General features: G+C 40.4%; 1 protein-coding gene across 9 annotated transcripts in view; it reads left to right on the top strand.

The window, feature by feature from the left end:
* The window catches only part of AFF1 (ALF transcription elongation factor 1), a 207162-nt gene that overhangs the window by 136210 nt on the left and 54858 nt on the right, over positions 1–16094 (top strand). The gene's annotated exons all lie outside the window — the stretch shown is intronic.

The following is a 16094-nucleotide window of genomic DNA, read 5'->3' as shown; positions in this document are numbered from 1 at the left end:
TGGCTATGTTGAGGGATGCATAAAAAACTTAGGAAACTTAAGATCATTTGTTTTGAAATTCATGATGTTGGAATTACTTAAACGAATTTTTGTTCTCTAGACTTCTTAGGTTCCTTTGCCATTGATCCATGTCTGTGTGTGTGTGTGTCTGTATTTTTGTTTATGAGGTTGGGCTATAATGTGAGCATGAAAGTTACCCTACCTACTCTGTGAATAAATTGCCTTTATATCTTATTTTACTAATAAATATTTACACATAATACTTTGTGATAGAAAATGTTACATAGAAAACTTTAAACTAAATGGGATTTTTAGTTCAGACACATCCTCACGTGTAATCGTACAGACAACATTACTTACCAGGTGGGGTTTAATAGGAACTCCATTGGCTTCAGTATTCTGAATCCTGTAGATGGTTATATCGACCTTTAAAGCTAAGTGAAGATTAAGCCATTTGGGGGGGTTTCCACATCCCTGGTTTTTCGGGGAGATGGGAAGAGTGGAGGATTGCCCATTTCATAAAGCCGTGTGTGTTTTTAAACTATGAGCATGGTGCTTTGCACAAGTCAAAACTGCCAAAGGGACAGATGTTGCCAATTTCAAATGTACAGGGGGAAGGCAAATATTGCTAAGCAACGGTGTACTTGAGAGAGCATTTTTAGGAGCAGAGCCAGGGGAGTTGTGTCTGGGAGCACTCGCTGCTGCTTATGGCTCAGTACAAGGGAAGAGATGAAAAGTTCTTTCCTGTCAGGGCCGCCATTGCAGCTGCCAGCACAAAATACAGTGACCTAGTGGCACCGGTTAGGGCTGGCAAGGGGGTGTATGGAAACAGGAAAGCCTTTTTGCCATGTAGGAAGGCAGTAAGACATGTTCACGGAGGTAAGTGCCCCAGTGCACAGCTGCCCCACAGTAAGTACCAGCGAGTGCAAGCCTGAGGTTCAGGTGGGGAAGACTGAGGCCTCAAAGGAAAACCTCTCTTTCTCCCCCTCCTTCTCTCTCCCCACCCCGACCCTTCTGCTTCCTCCCTTCCCCACTTCCCTTCTTTCCTCTCTCCTTCCTTCCCTCCTTGTTTTCTCTTTTGCCTCCTCTGTTAGGGGCTAACATCAAAGAAGGGAAGGATCCGAATAAACTCTAGTTGAGTGCTGCTGTGTGCCTGACCTTACAAACAAGGTAAATAAGCTTTCTAGCCACAGGCATTCAGCCATCCCATGGCCCCTCCCTTCGTGTACACTTGATAGGTAACAGACAGGTGGTGTGGAGAGGCTTTTTTTTCCTTTTGGCTGCCCCTAGAGACTTGGAATATCTCTTGAGATTTGCACTGGTTGTTGGTTTGGATCATGGATTTTCCTTTCTCTCCCTCTCTGTCTCTTTATAATGAAATAATGGAGTAAGAGCAGAGAAAGTATAATCTAGTTTTCTATCTATCGCAAATCACAGCACATTTTTGGCAGTGCATTTTAAAGAAATTAAAAACATTTTAAAATAAGCAATTCCTTACCAGTCAGATATTTTGTCCCTCTTTCAAACTCTGGTCTTGAACTTCTGGATCACTTGGCAAACATTGATGGTTTCTTTTGTCTTCCCAAAGTAAAGGTACAGGTCGAAGATATTGGCAGCATAAAAGCTTAAATATGTTTGTATACAGGTGTGCATTCCCCCCTCCCCTTCTCTCTCTCTCTCTCTCCCTCTCTCTCCACCCCCCTCCCCGCCCCCCCAATCCCTTTTGGCTTTTATTGCTTTGTTTTTGTTTTTTGGCAGACAAATAGAATTTACGTCAAATATAAAAGATTGTGGAGCACCTACCCAAGTTTTAACCCATGTATTGATTTCTACTAGTATAGGAATATTTAGAAGTGTTCTTACTTCAGTGCAAGCAGGTGTAGTAGATAAATTTTAATGTTTAATGTTCTTGTAGCTTTATGGGTCTCATTAATTTATTCAGCATAGTTTGTGGTCACATAGTCCGTATCTATCTGGGGTGTAAATTTATGTGATGAAAGGCTAATTAGAGAACATGACAGTGTTTACATATTTTTCCCCCCTCAAAAAATAGAATTTGTTTAAGGTTAAGCAGTAGTGTATCTTCCATCGGCAAGAGAGCTCAGAAATTGGGCAGAAGTAATGAGAAAGCAGGGAGAACCCTCAGGTTGTTATAGCGCAAACTCTTCATTGATTGATTTAAATTTAGGTTATGCCTTTTGGCTTTTCAAAGTAGGAACTATGTCATAAAACGAGTTGGAGATCTGTTACACCCAGACTTAGGAAGCAAGAGAGTTTTCCAGTGATTTATGTTCCTCACAAGTTCTTGTTTTTGTTTTTAAAGACCGTGTTCTAGTTAGAAGAAACTGTTTTATTTGTCCTACAAAAAGCTTTTGAGAGAATCTTACTAAGGAGATGATTTTCTGACATTGAGATGCTTCTTAGAAGTTTTACCTAAAAGAGAGAGAAAAACAGATTAAGACTTACCTGCTCAGAGGCCAATCTAAAACTTTTCAGGTTCATTTAATGCTACTTGGTAGACAGCATTATCGTGACGATATTAATAATACTACTTATTTTAACAGAGTATTTGGCTGGCTGTATACCAATTAAAGAACTTGTTCAAAGGATTTTTGTAATTGGCCCGTGCCCCTCCCCTTTCCCCAAACTAGCAATGTGATTATGATAATGTCAGGGAAAAAGTTAAGTAGGTTCCAGGAGCCTTTTCCCTGGCGGGGCATGGGCCAGGTGTGTGGAATAGTCAGGAGGGCCACAGTTGAATTGATGTATAACTGAGATATAATTTACCTCTGCTGGATTGGTCCTCCTGTCCCTTAAAGGCAATTTTCAAGAGGAGTTGCTTTTGTTGTTCCTATCAGAATGATGGCCTATTTTTCGTATTCTCTCTTCTCTGGCACCTAGATTCTGCATTCTAGAAAGTGTAGAAGGAAAAGGAGAACATAGGAACGACAGTAAATGCAAGAATATTGGGAGTTAGGACAAATGTGGTTGAGTTATACTGTGCCTTAAAACACTCAAAAAGTTGGAGTCTTGGTTTAAGGGCTCCGGATTAAAGTCAAAAGAGTACTTTTAAAACTTCATTGCATGTGTGTGTGTGAGGGGATGAGAGAGAGTCAGAAGGACTTCGAGAGAAGTATATTGAGATGGAGAAAGATGGGCGGAGAGTCACTGCTACATGTTTTCAAAATGAGTATAAACGTATTGTTTCCTACTGTAACTTTTAGAATGGTGGTCTGTGTAAGATGTGATAGAATTATGGTAGATGTACTACGAATGCTTAATGCTTTTAAATTCAGCAGGTATTAGAGCACATTTATTTTACAAGCAAAGGAAATTTTCTCCTTGGCACAGATTAAATACCTATTTAAAATAAATACAAGAATAATTCTTTTATGTACTTATCTGGCCTGTCCCTTGTATTTATTTTTAAAAAATACTGGCACTTGTTGAGTGACTGTTTATTTAAAACTTTGTTATTAAACATATTTTCACTTTTGCCAGTTCAGTAAATCACTTTATGAGATGAGCTTTCCTAGAAGTCTCATGCAATTTGTTTATACTTTCAGACCAAACTTACATACAAAGATAATGCAGGAAAAAGAAAAGATTATTAAATCTACTTGCAGTTCGGTGGCATTAGTAAGGTTTCTTTTTCTTTGTAAAGAATCTGGTTTTTAATAAATTATAGAAAAGCAAAATAGTCTCTTAAATTTAGGTGCTCTTTGATATTAAATAAGTGATTTATAACCACCATAATGTTATATTAAATAATTATACTTTCTCGAATGATCTTTGGCCCTTTTTCTAGATCCTGGCAAGTAATCTGTTTGTTACCCAATATTAAAGACCAAAAAAAGACAAAAAAGGAATTTACTTATTCAGAATTAAGATATAAAGGGCAAGGCCATCTTTATTTGCCTTCTCTCCTCTGTGTTTATTATAGTATCAGTAATCCCCAGGGCAGTTTGAAGCTCAGATTGTTTCCTCAGAGTATATATTGCCTCTTGCCTACTGCTTCAGTAATTTTCTTTCCTTTTTTTCCCTCTGGGTTCTGTTTTTTGTTTTTAAAAATCATGATGCCAGGAGACAGACAACCAACACCTAGCCCAGAGGAACTGTTGAGATTACCACTGGAATAAGTCCAGGATAAAAATCTTTATGTCCTTTCAGACAAAGCGTGGATTAAATGGCTTATCTTATTCATATGACTTCAGTTTCTTTCAACCTCATCCAGAAACCGATGGAAAGTTTTCTTTTTCTTCCCCCTGGTGTCTCTGTAGTCTTCACTTATGCCTAGCTATTAAAAAAAAAAAATGTCCAGGCACCCTATGAAACACAGAATTAGACATGGTTCCCGAACATTGTTTGCCACTTAAATTTGATAGACACATACACTCAAAAAGGAGCAGTAATCCAGGTTTATGCACCTATAAATCCTGTCACGGTTCACAAAGTAATTCAGTAGTGTTGTTTTAGACTCAGAACCATCCCTTAATATGATTTGTGAGAGAGTACTTGTGTGTGCGTGTTGTGTGTGTTTGTGTGCGTCTGTGTGTGTGAGGTGGGGAGAGAACAGAGTAGGATGGGAACGGAGTAAGCATGGTCACAAAACACCATCACACTTCAGTTTAACACCCTCCCTGCAGTGGTATATTTTAATTGAAAGACTGCTTGTGCTTTGCAAATCAATGTACCCACTCAAAAATCAAAATTTAATTCCTCTTAAAAAAAAAAAAACCTTAAAAGTTGTTTTAGTGAGTAGAATTGGTTACGGAAGGGGAGTTAGGTCATGTAGTTTGGACCATTTGAAAGAACTTGTCAGTTTATTATCACTGGAATGGAACCACTGTCTAGACTTGTTCTTTGTGATGTCTTTTTCTTTTTTTTTTGCCATTTTTTTTTTAAAGTATTTGTTTATTTATTTATGGCTGTGCTGGGTCTTCGTTTCTGTGCGAGGGCTTTCTCTAGTTGTGGCAAGCGGGGGCCACTCTTCATCGCGGTGCGCGGGCCTCTCACCATCGCGGCCTCTCTTGTTGCGGAGCACAGGCTCCAGACGCGCAGGCTCAGTAGTTGTGGCTCACGGGCCTAGCTGCTCCGTGGCATGTGGGATCTTCCCAGACCAGGGCTCGAACCCGTGTCCCCTGCATTATTGGCAGGCAGATTCTCAACCACTGCGCCACCAGGGAAGCCCCGTCTTTTTCTTTTTTTAAAGCAGTGCTTTTTAGCCAGTCTTACTAAATCATTCATGGTTGCTATGCCCACAATGGGCTTCGTGGGGTCTCATGTGATCTTCCGTCAAAGGCACAGTGTTTTCAAGTCTTAAAACACTGGGGATTTCTGATTCCTTATTACACTGTGAATGGTAATAGTTCACAGTCAAAAGTTAGAAAGTTGGTGAATAACTGAGATTAGATATATTTACTCTCAAACAGTGGTAAGTTTTCTGCATTTGTTTTTCACCCAGGTACTTTGTTTGTAAGTCTGTTTAAACCTAGCTCAGTTACACCCCACCCCTTTTCACTTTTTTTTTTCCCCTTTTCACTTTTACACCAAGAAGCTATTTGACATATTGTCATAAAGAATATTTACTGAAAACATTTCTGCGTATAATGCAGCAACATAAATAGTGGTGGGTTTTTTTTTGTTTTTTTTTTTAGTGTTTCTGTTTTCTCCCCACCTGTAAATTTATTTATTTATTTATTGTCTGTGTTGGGTCTTTGTTGCTGCGCGCGGGCTTTCTCTAGTTGCGGCGAGCGGGGGCTACTCTTCATTGCAGTGCACGGTCTTCTCACTGGGGTGGCTTCTCTTGTTGCGGAGCACGGGCTCTAGGCGCGTGGGCTTCAGTAGTTGTGGCACACGGGCTTCAGTAGTTGTGGCTCGTGGCTCTTTAGCACAGGCTCAGTAGTTGTGGCGCACGGGCTCAGTTGCTCCGCTGCATGTGGGATCTTCCTGGACCAGGACTCGAACCCGTGTCCACTGCATTGGCAGGCGGATTCTTAACCACTGTGCCACCAGGGAAGTCCCTAAATAGTATATTTAAAAATAAAAACTATTTCACGTGACTCTGTAGAAGCCTTACAGATATATTAAAATTTATATACTCAGGTGATCTCAGGAAGTATAGTAATACAATAAATGAAACCAGCACTTTCATTACTCCCCTAATATTCATTTGTATATTTATATAAAGTAAGTGTTATAATTATATATGTGGGGAACAGCTACTCATGGCTCCTATTTTTATTTATTTAAACCAGATCTTAAGAACTAGATCCTAGGTTTCGTGATTAAAAGATGCCCTCTTTTAATAGAGATCAAAACAGAATTTCCAGAATATTTTAAGTAGTTCAGTTAATACAAGTTATGAGCTTTTGTAAATTTTATATACTTTAGAAAAATAAATTCTTTATGACACTAAAGCAAATTGCTTCACTGGTAAAATCAAAGTAACTGGAAAGGAACAATAAACTCTCTAGTTACATTAATCTTTAAAGTACATATAGTTCAAAATATTTCTTCCTGTAAGGGTTTATAAGTTTCAGCAATGATATTTAGGGTCTTTTTTTTCTTTTCATTTTTTTTTATTTTATTTTATTTTATTTTATTTATTTATTTATTTATTTTTGGCTGTGTTGGGTCCTCGGTTCGTGCGAGGGCTTTCTCCAGTTGCGGCAAGCGGGGGCCACTCTTCATCGCGGTGCGGGGACCGCTCTTCATCGCGGTGCGCGGGCCTTTCTCTATCGCGGCCCCTCCCGTTGCGGGGCACAGGCTCCAGACGCGCAGGCTCAGCAATTGTGGCTCACAGGCCCAGCCGCTCCGCGGCATGTGGGATCTTCCCAGACCAGGGCTCGAACCCGTGTCCCCTGCATTAGCAGGCAGATTCTCAACCACTGCGCCACCAGGGAAGCCCCTCTTTTCATTTTTTAGCCTGTTTTTGCTCTAGCTGGTGAAAGGGAGGGAGATAACATAGTTCGCTTATAGAGGAGTTTACCTAAAGGTGAACTTTATAAGCATTTGTGTGTGTTAGCTCTCATTTAATAAGTGAATTGGGGTGCTAGCACATCTTCCAAGCTTCCAGCATTCTGTTTCTGCATTTATCCTGGAATATTTCTTGATCTCCATCTCAAGGAGATACACCCTTCCTTTACCTCACCCAAGCATGCCCAATGTACCTCTCCCCCAACAATCATGATCTGATGTTACTGTCACATCAGAAACTGCTCTCGGAGAAACTCACATCCTCAAATTGCACTTAGGCAACTACTCCTTGGGTGAAAAGCATCTCACTGAGTTGATGGTGGTGATAGAATTTCATTATTTTTTTTTTTTTCAGTTGAGGATTTCTGTATCTTAAAAAACAAAACAGCCTTGTTCTGTGAAGTTGCCTAGAGTTTTGCGGATTTGAGCAAACACACATTGCTTCCAGTATACAGGAAAAAATGGAGAATTCACTATAAAATATTCCATAATTACTTTTTGGCTAGCTCATGTTTGTGAATTCTGTCGGAGATGCCATGAGATGGCAAGATCAGGTTCATTCATTTGACAGATATTACTTGCATATCTGTGTTAGTCCAGAATTATGCTAAGGCCCTGGGAGATACTGGGATGAATAAAGCCAATCCCTGCCTGTAGGAAACCGTTCCGGGGGAGACAGATTAGAGCACCATGGGTTACCATTCAGAGTTGAAGGTGGTGGGTACAGAGTCAAGGTGAAGGAAGACTTCCAGGAAAGGACAGCCAGTGTTTGTGACACCCATGTTTCCAGACTGCTGCCCCTTTTCTAGTTCTTCCAACATGAGTAGAATTGCTTGGTCTTTCCACAGTAAATTTTTGTTGGACGATAGCTGTAGGTGACCTGTAGATTCCTCATCATTTAAAATAATCTTGTCCTTCATCAATCTCTTTCCTCTTCTCCTTGAAACATTTACTTGGAGAATTATAGAGATTTCTGCAGTTAGCATAACATTAATTGTGGTAGCCTCCATGCCTGGCAGACCAGTTTGGCATTAAAAAGAGGCTTCCAGGGAACACGTAATTCTTTGCTACATATTGAAGCTTATCGCCTAAAAAAAAAAAAAAAAAAATACTACCCCAAACCCTGCCATTATTTGAAAATATTTGAGTAGAGATTCAGGGTGTTTAATTTTTTGAAGGGAGAGTTTGACGGTTAAAATTGGTTTGCATTATAATACTATTCATCTTTAGGAAAACTGTTAAGGGTATCTTAGTTTCTGTTTTCTGACCCATTATCCTTCCTTCCATATTAACAATCTATAGCTTTCCTTTTTTTCTTTTTGTACTATAAGTGTGTCCATAAATCTGCCCAGGGATTTAAAAAATTCTTACCTAAAATACTGGGTGTGGAAGTAGATGTTTAGATAGTTGCCCAAAGGGCATGACACTTCTGAAGAAGTAATACTGTTAGAACCTTGTGCCTTTTTTCAGCCCGAGTAGGCATACCCAAGCAGTATGAGCGAGTTCTTGGAATAGGCCTAGCTATTTAGGTAATTTACTTTGTATTCACAGAATAAAATTGATTTTATGCCAGAACCTTGCTCAGGCAGGCCTTTTGGTTTCCTCCTCTAATCTGTCTCTGGGAAGTGCTGATTATTGCATCTTCATGATAAGTGCTTAAGTTTATTTGTGCGTCATTAGCTTTAACGTGAGTTGTCTTATTTCTTCCTCACAACAATCCTATGAGGCTTTGTCTATTTCAAACATATCTGCCCAGTATTTAAGCATGACTGATTAAAAAAAAAAAGAGAGAGAACCCACTCCCACCCCAAATACATCTCTTTCAAGGGCTTTGTAGCATTCTAGTTTGGGATACAAGAGTGAACTAGCCAGCAAATACTGGGCCAGACACCAAGTCCTAGGTTTTCCCAGGAGCACCTCACAGGAAGACTGACTGTAAATCTAGGAACAGTTCAGTGTGCTGAGTGTTACATGAGGCAAGCCCAGAGCTCGGAGGAGGAAGCTGTGGACAGATTCATATAGACACGTGTTTGGGAGAAGGAAAGTTACATAGAAGAATGGTAATAGAGAGTAAACACAAATGTGGCAGAGACCTTTGGCTGTACTTTTGAGTAAAAATTTTTATCCTTAATTTTTAAAATCTCAATCTAATTTTTGTGTTTTCCTTTATAAATACATAATATACTTCATAATGCAGAATTTTAAAAGATATACAGTGAAAATCTTCCCATTACTCTAGCCCTCCAGCCACTTAGTTTTCGTTTCTAGAAGTAATTAATGTTATAGATTTCTTGTGTTATTCCCAATGGTATTTTATGCATAATAAGTAACTCAACATATATATTCTCTTCTGACGTCACCTTTTCATTTCAAATCCTGGCATGTATTGCACCTGGTTTTTTCCCTCCCCCTTAACAGTATAGCTTGGAGATTACCCAAATCAGTGCACGAAGAGTGCCCTCATTCTTTGTCATGGCTGCGTAATATTTCTGCCTAAGGGGCATGTAACACAGTTTTCTTAGCCAGTTACCTCTAGATGGGAGTTTAGATTTTTTCCAGTACCTTACTATTTGGAGACTAGGCTGAAGTGAATAACTTTGTGCATATATCTTTTTGTACATGTAGGAGCTGGTGCTAGAGGTAAAATTGCTGGGTCAGAGCATGAGAAAATAGAATTTGGTGGCTCTTGCCAAATTGCTATCTTCAGAGATTGTGCTGTTTTACCCTCCCACCAACCACGGTATTTGAGCGCCTATTTCCCCCCATCTATCTCATAGACACAGAATTGTCCGTCTTTCTTTTTTTGTTTTGCCAATCTGATATGTGAAAAATAGTTTCTAAGAGTAATCTTAATGTTTTGAAGGAGAAAACAATGCAAAACAATTTCCTTTTTGTCCCTCGTACGTTTATTTCTGTGTAGTTTGTTAATTAAGATGTTGGCTTATAATTCAAAGAAGCTACAGTATTTAGAAAGTCTCTAATGCTCTAAAAATTGGGAATTTGTTTTCATATTCTGAGTTCGGAGGCTGAAAACTGTACCAGCAAATGTTGATTGGTTGCCTCTCTGTGGCAGGCAGCGTGTAATTGGTGATTTAGCAAGGCAGAGCTGGCCCCTGCAGTCATGGAACTAGTAATCTAGGAGAAGCAGAGATGGTGGGACATGAGGCGGTTTGACAGCCATGGGAGCACATGCACAGTTTTGGGACTGAGGGAATCCAGGAATATTTTCCAGAAGATGATGTTTAATCTGCCACTCAGAGTCTGAGTAGGAGTTTTCCCGACACAGGTGGGAGAGGGAAACGGGTTCCAGGCAGGGGCAAGAAGAGTGTGGCTTACCTAGTTAGTTTGGGATAGGTGAGCAGCAAGTAGATACTATAGACTGAACCATAGTCCAAAAGTTGACATATATTTGAAGAAAAATAGCACGAGAATTTGTTTAATCTTTTAAAACATAAAATGAGAGAGAACCTATTGGGGTTTCTTTAAAAGCTGTCACACCAGTGAAGACTGCCTTGATAATGTTGGCCCCATGTATTTATTTCACATATCAGTGCCTCCTGATAGTTTTTTTTTTTTTTAATGGAATGGTTCTTAAGTAACCACTTCTTTTTTTTTTTTTTTGAAATTCACGTTCTTTTTTATTTATTTATTTATTTATTTATTTATGACTGTGTTGAGTCTTCGTTTCTGTGCGAGGGCTTTCTCTAGTTGCGGCAAGTGGGGACCACTCTTCATCACGGTGCGCGGGCCTCTCACCATCGCGGCCTCTCTTGTTGCGGAGCACAGGCTCCAGACGCGCAGGCTCAGTAATTGTGGCTCACGGGCCCAGTTGCTCCGTGGCATGTGGGATCTTCCCAGACCAGGGCTCGAACCCGTGTCCCCTGCATTGGCAGGCAGATTCTCAACCACTGCGCCACCAGGGAAGCCCCTCCTGATAGTTTTTATAAGTTTATTTATTTATTTATGGCTGCGTTGGGTCTTCACTGCTGTGCGCAGGGTTTCTCTAGTTGTGGTGAGCGGGGGCTACTCTTCATTGTGGTGCATGGGCCTCTCACTGCAGTGGCTTCTCGTTGAGGAGGAGCACGGGCTCTAGGTGCACGGGCTTCAGTAGTTGTGGCATGTGGGCTCAGTAGTTGTGGCGCATGGCCTTAGTTGCTCCTTGGCAGTGAGAATGTTCCCGGACCAGGGCTCAAACCTGTGTCCCCTGAATTGGCAGGCAGATTCTTAACAACTGCGCCACAAGGGACGTCCCTCCTGTTAGTTTTTAAAGGTTCACATTTGACCTTCATACCAACCCTGTGAAGCAGTTAGGATTGGTAATATTATCTCTTTATTGCCATGAGGAGATAGTCCCAGGGAAGTTGAATCTGAGCCAGCATTGCAAGAACCAGTCCTCAGCAGAGCCAGAACTAGAATCCAAGATCTTTTGACCTCCTTCGTCAGCACTCTGCCTGTGTGCTCCCTGCAGTTCTGGTTAGTGATAACTAAGCCTTTTTGAGAACAGCATTGTTAAAAAAGTGCTGCTCTGTTGAAACTTGAGAGGCTTAAAACACAGTATTGCCAGAGCCTCCTGGTCTTAACGGTGAGGTCTATTTCTTCCGTCCAGCTCTTTTTAGCTTATTAAAACAAACTGTGTCATGCTTAAAAGACATTTACAGACATATTTTATTTTGGTATCAGTGCATTTCCTTAGGATCACACAGTGTCATTCCAAGAGGAGTGAGAAATCAGACCAAGGCTAGCATCGCTGCCTTTTCTGGTCTGAAGTACCCACAGTAGTAAGAGGCAGTTAAGTCTGAATACCAACTTCTTTGCACAAACACAGGGAAAACAGTACTCTTTGAAAATGGTTTTGGTCATGCATACGACAACTGGGATCATATCCCCTCCTTAAATACTAATCTATTTGTCTCTTGCCTGAAGTTGAGGTTTTTGAAAAAGTAGTGTAGCAACATTCGGAAGTCAGGCTCAGTCACTTGAGAGCATCGTGTGACCTTGGACATGTAACTTAATTTCTTTAGAATTCAGTCTTCATTTTAAAAACTGGGGGTTATACTGCAAAGATTGATGTGAGAATGAAATGGAGCATTACGCAGGATTCCCTCAAATTTTTATTTCATTTTTCAGTGTCTGTATTAAGGGATGTATCTACAGTTGATGCGTACGTTTAGTGCCGTAGGTTTTCCCCTGCCAAGTTAATGATGGTGCATTTTACAATAGATGGTATCAAATGGAGGAAATGTGTGAGAATTTAATGCAGTATCAAGTACAATATGTGTTCAATAAGTAGCTACTATTTTTTTTTTTTTTTTTGAATAGGATTATGGTTCCTGTGTTAAGGCCATACCCCATGGGGAAGTGAGGGCTCCGCTGGGAGGTCCGTGTATATACAGGACACCATATGTGTGAGGTAGCCGAGCTGGTCTCTAGGAACCTAGATGTTGAAGGTGGGAGACAACAGTGTGATTTGTGGTTGTGAGTGTCTAAAGTCAGTGCCTTTGCCCCTGAAGGTGTGCTAGACAGGGAAGGACCTGCAAACTAGAGCTTCTGCATTCACGCAGTTAGCACAGATTGTTGTTGTTGCTGCTTTTTAATCATCCCTTGTTCTTTGAAGAAGTCTTACCTAAAGATCTTCAGCCTTAACTTGGCTGAGCTTCAGAGAGGCTGATTATTTACTCCTTGGCCACAGTGTTGAAGGGAGAGCCTGGCTTCTCTGAGTAGGGGTGGCATTACTCAGCTGGGGACCCTGTGGGGAAAGTGGATTTTAAGGAAGGGGATTAAGCCATAATGGTTTGTTGAACTGCCCCTCCCTTTTTGGAAAGTCTCCTTCCAGTGGCAGACTTGGAGGTGCCAAGTTGTACTTTTTAAAACGAGGCAGCCGGTCCTTATGGATCTTCCTCTGCTGAGATACCTACTGTACTCTAGTTTGAGTCTCTAATTTGGGTCAGGGAAGAGTGGGGATATGAATCTTGGGTAGATGGAACATAAAATGGGCTCATACTATACAGATGATCTGGTAACCACCCCCCCCCCTTTTTAAATAAAGCTGTAAAGCATACCTTGGTACACACAGAAGTATCTAGAGGTAAAAGGGCATTAACTCTAACTGTCTAACTTACTCTTGAATGGCTCAGTGTAGATGTGTGGGTGGAGGGCAGGGAGAGAAAAATAGAAAGCAAACTGTGGTAGAATGCCAGCATTTGGGGAATCTGAGTGAAGGGTTTGTAGGAATTTCTTTTACTGTTTTTGTTATTTTTCCGTAAGTATGAAATTCTTTCCAAAGGAAAAGTTGAAAATACCTTGAGCGTCTTTCCATGCAAGTACATGTATTTACATTATTTTATGATCATTTCCAGTTATTTGCCATTGTAAACAGTGCTGCATGGAGATCTTTACATATGATGTATCCTCATGTATTTGGGATGGAATTCTGGCACCCCTTTGAAATACCCCCATTTTCATAATGGACCTGATAAGAAAATTCACAGTACATTAACCAATTAATGCTTGAGCCTTAGACTTTAGTTAGAATTTTAAATGGGTTAAATGGTGACTGTTGAGCAATATTTATCTTATTACCCTGATACCAATAAACAATAATCTGTGGAAAAAATTTCTTCAGTCCTGGTTCATCTCATGTAATAAAATTTTAGGGAAAAAAATGAATCTTTTAGTGACATGAAACGTCTTGGCTAAGGGTTGACGGCTTGAGTAGTAATGAAGATCAAAAAGTCTTTGAATGTCCTGAAGTTGTAGCTTCCTGACCCCATTCTGTTGGAAGCAGTGGGCAAATCTTTTTTGCCCTCATTCCAACTGTGCTTCACTGTTACGTTGATTGCTGTATTTTTTTTAATCAAAAAAAAAAAGTTTTTTTTTTTTTTGGTTGCATTGGGTCTTCGTTGCTGTGCGCAGGCTTTCTCTAGTTGCAGCGAGTGGGGGCTACTCTTCTTTGCGGTGCACGGGCTTCTCATTGCGGTGGCCTCTCCCACTGCGGAGCACAGGCTCTAGGCGCGCGGGCTTCAGTAGTTGTGGCACGCAGCCTCAGTAGTTGTGGCTCGCAGGCTCAGTTGCCCCGCAGCATGTGGGATCCTCCTGGACCAGGGATTGTACCTATGTCCCCTGCATTGGCGGGCAGATTCTTAACCACTGCGCCACCAGGGAAGCCCCTCAAAAGTTTTTTTAATTGAAGCATAGCTGTTTTACAATGTTGTGTTAATTCTGCTGTACAGCAAAGTGATTCAGTTGTACATACATATACATTCTTTTTTAATATTCTTTTCCCTTATGGTTTATCATAGGATATTGAATATAGGTCTCTGTGCTATACAGTAGGACCTTGTTGTTTATCCATTCTGTATATAAAAGCTTATTACATCTTCCAACCCCAGCATCCCACTCCATCCCTCCCCTAACCCCGTCCCCCGTGACTGCCAGATATTTTAATTGGATTCTCATTCTCATTCCAGCAGCAGATAGGATGAGGGGACTATTTAACCAGAGTCAGGAGTCATATGCTCTGTTCTGTTGATTAACTTTCAACTCCTAATTGTTGTTCCTAATGACGCATGTGAAAGATTAAAACTGTAGGATATAATTACATTTTACCCGCAGGTCAAAACAGCATTCATTGTTTCTGACATTTGTGCTATAATATTTGGTCCAGTTTTTAGGCATTCCTTAATAGTCTTGAAAAACAAAAATTGGGTAAGCAGGTCCTGTTGTTGACATGCATAATGCATAAAGGCAGGCCCAGTAGGGCCAGCAGAGAAAGGGGATACCCTTGATTCTTTGGTTATACCTCCTAACTTCCAGACCCTACCTCAAAAAGAGCAAACTGCAAACATTTCAATAAAATCATCTCCATGAAATTTACATGTTTTAAAACCAGACCTAGGCAGGTCAAATTGCATCTGAATTTTGACGTGTCCATTAGATTCAATTCCAGGAGAGTGTTAATGCTGTATGCTCTTTTCCTTTTTCCTTAAAGAAACTGCAATGAGGGAAATGGTGGATTAATAAACCCTAGATCAGGAATTAACAACCAATGCTGTATTAAATTACACTCAAATTAGAGACGAGAGCCCTGAAAAGAACTCTTTTCCATCTACACTCTGGCTGTGAGGCAAGCATTGGACCAACTGACTGGGAAGAGCAGTGCTTTCTTCACAGCAGGGGCAGTAATGGGAGGGGTGTGTGTTGTACAGGAGTTGCCCAGGGCACTTGGCTCATGAACTGACACACAGCGAAAGCTGATATTCTATTAAAAACTGTGAAGTCAGGGGATTTGTTCCATATCTCTAGTTAAGGAAAAGTGATTTTTTTTAAAAAAAGATTTTACTTTTCCATTTTCTTTGTACTTAAAAATGTAAAGACTGTAAAATGACATTTTCTAGAAACTATGGTTGTGATACTAGCAACAGCAGCTGTCATTTGTTTAGCTGGGGATAAGCAAGGTGATCTTTCCTTTAAGACCCTAGGTAATCTCCTCTCTCCCTAGGGTCTGTCTCTGGAGAACTATTTTGTGTGTACTTGTTTGTGTGTGTGTGTGTGTGTATGTGTACATGTATGTGTGCACGTGTGTGTGTGTGTGTGTATAAGATGGAAATGCTGACTTCAAGTAGGGCTAGAATTTAAAATGAAATTTTGTCAGGTAAAATTTCTAATATTTTAGAATATTACCATAATATTACCATAAAATCTATCCTTGATTGGATGCTGGCCTCCTTCCTGTGGGCTCAGTAAGATGTTCAGAATGAATGCCATCTTCGTGTTCACGTAACTTGGCTCACTGGACAGATGTTGCTATAAAGCAGCAAACTAACACCACCTCCACTTTTGTTATATCTGTTATTCCCCTAGATTTACTAATGTACTAATTTTCTTTAATATACATATTTTCCATCAGAAGCTTTTGACCTAAGGGTCATAATTCGTCTGTCATTGTCTCCAGCAGAAACCTTTCCTGCACGATTAGGTCAGGTTAATCTCTTTGGTTTTATTTCATCCAGAATGTGAAGTTTCTCCTATTTAGCTCGTAAGAGGTGGGCCCTGAGGTGATTCTACTTACAAGAGTGTTGCTGTATTAATTAGTACCAGCACTCTAGTTGTTTTTTGTT

Source organism: Balaenoptera acutorostrata, chromosome 5 (genome assembly GCF_949987535.1).
Source record: "Balaenoptera acutorostrata chromosome 5, mBalAcu1.1, whole genome shotgun sequence".
NCBI lineage: Eukaryota > Metazoa > Chordata > Mammalia > Artiodactyla > Balaenopteridae > Balaenoptera > Balaenoptera acutorostrata.
The sequence above is the reverse complement of the archived record's forward strand: the minus strand, read 5'-3'. Positions and strand labels throughout refer to the sequence as shown.